General features: G+C 38.0%; 1 non-coding gene across 1 annotated transcript; it reads right to left on the bottom strand.

Moving 5' to 3' along the window:
- Positions 1 to 635: 635 nt before the first annotated feature.
- On the bottom strand, positions 636 to 742 carry LOC139887252 (small nucleolar RNA R71). Its single transcript, XR_011773090.1, has one exon. It is a non-coding gene; the product is annotated as a small nucleolar RNA R71 (small nucleolar RNA).
- Between the last annotated feature and the right edge of the window lie 1,590 nt (positions 743 to 2,332).

The raw sequence follows: 2,332 nt of genomic DNA, 5'->3' as shown, positions 1-2,332 counted from the left end.
TGTCGAAATCATATAAAGATTAAGTTTAAATTTGGTCGGAAATTTCCGGGTCGTCACAAGAATCATCATCTAGTTGAACAAGTACTCCAATTCAAATTTCCGATAATCCATTTTTTTAACCCGATCTCACAATTGAGAGCCCGGAGGATATTCAAGGACAATTCCAAGATCCTGAACCACTAATCATTCCTCCTGAACTACAAACCATTAAATCAGAATCCTCTAGTGATTCGTATTCAACAAATTCAATTATGGAAGTAATGGAACCTCAAAGTATGGAAGACCGAATGAGAGCCCCACGCACTGGCCAAGGTCACGCCATTATTCGGCCAGATGTTAATGCGCCAGATTATGAAATCAAAGGACAAATCCTATACAAGGTAACTAATCAATGCCAATATAGTGGTACGCCAAAAGAAGATCCAAACGAACATCTTCGAACCTTTAATAGGATCTGTACTCTATTTAAAATCAGAGAAGTTGAGGATGAACAGATCTATCTCATGTTGTTTCCCTGGACTTTAAAGGGAGAAGCCAAAGATTGGTTAGAATCGTTACTCGAAGGAGCAATTGATACATGAGATGTTTTAGTTGAGAAATTTCTTAAAAGATTCTTTCCGGCATCTAAAGCCGTGAGACTTCAAGGAGAAATTGTTACGTTCGCGCAAAAGCCAAATGAAACATTATATGAAGCGTGGACAAGATTCGGAAAGTTGTTGAGAGGATGTCCTCAACACGGTTTAGAAACTTATCAAATAGTACAAATATTCTACCAAGGTGTCGATGTTGCTACACGAAAAGACATCGACATAGCAGATGGTGGTTCCATTATGAAGAAAACCACAACCGAAGCTCACAAAATTATTGATAACACAGCCTCCCACTCACATGAGTGGCACCAGGAAAAAGATATTTTTCGTTCATCTAAAGCGGCTAGAGCCGATTCTAGCCATGACTTTGATTCCGTTTCTACAAAAATAGATGCTTTTGAGAGACGAATGGAAAAGATAACTAAAGATATTCACGCAATACGAATCAGTTGTGAGCAATGCGGTGGACCATACTTAACAAAAGATTGTCACATTGAGCAAATGATGGAAAAATGTGAGAATGTTTCCTACATGAACCAAAGGTCGGGAAATAATTATAAAAATAATTATCAACCGCCAAGGCCAAACTTCAATTGAAATCAAAACATTCTTTACAATCCAAATGGACCCAACAATAACTCGTACAACCAACAAGGTCCGAATAACCAACCAACTCAAAACAACACTATCAATCAACAAAGACCTGGCTTATATAAACCACCACAACAAACCGAAGAGAAAAAGTCAAATCTAGAAGAAATGATGGCAAAGCTAATGGAATCTCAAACACAATTTATTACATCTCAAACCCAAACAAATGAGAGGTTTGATCAGTCATTAAGAACTCAACAAGCTTCCATTTTGAATCTAGAAAAACACATAGGTTCTCTTGCTAGCTTGATGAGTGAGAGGGAACAAGGAAAGCTACCGAGTAATACTGAAGTAAATCCTCGGAATGAAAATGTTAATATGGTATCAACGAATTCTGAAAAACCAGCATCAGAAGATGGGAAGGTTTTCGATGTGAGTAAGAAATGAAAAAGTTACAACACCACCACCACCACCCAAGTATGTAAAGCCAGTGGTGGCACCATACAGACCACCCATCCGGTTTCCAAGAAAAGGAGTTGAGTATGAGCAAGTGATAGGTAATAAAGTTTGTGATACCTTAGGAAAAAATAAGAAGAATAAGAAAGTACAAGAAACTAAAACCGTAAAAATAAACCTGGTAAAGACAGTTCCACCAAAACTTCCACCCAGGTTAGGTGATCCTGGTGAATTTATTGTTCCTTGTCTACTTAGTGATTGTGTCATGTATGATGCACTAGCAGATTTAGGTGTGAGTGTGAGTGTTATGCCTCTTTCATTATATAATAGATTAGGAGTATGTGAGCTAAGTCCAATGAAAATGAGTGTTTGACTCCTTGATCAAACCATTAAGCACCCAGTTGGAATTGCTGACAACCTACCCATTCAAGTAGGTAATTTAACCTTTCTAGTCGAATTTATTGTCAATGACATAGAAGAGGACTCAAACATTCCTCTAATTTTAGGTCGACCAGTCTTAGCATCCACCGGGGCATTATTTGATGTAAGAGAGGGTAGAATGACACTTAGTGATGGTGACAAATCAGTCACCTTTATGATTCGAAAGTCTAAATCTCCACCAACCAAAACCGTTGAACCAATAAAAACAATCGGTGAGAAGCATATTGTTTTACCAACTCCAACGGTAGTGCTTA

This window comes from Rutidosis leptorrhynchoides, chromosome 1, assembly GCF_046630445.1.
Source record: "Rutidosis leptorrhynchoides isolate AG116_Rl617_1_P2 chromosome 1, CSIRO_AGI_Rlap_v1, whole genome shotgun sequence".
Taxonomy (NCBI): domain Eukaryota; kingdom Viridiplantae; phylum Streptophyta; class Magnoliopsida; order Asterales; family Asteraceae; genus Rutidosis; species Rutidosis leptorrhynchoides.
Note: the sequence above shows the minus strand (reverse complement) of the source record. Positions and strands in the feature narration are given on the sequence as shown.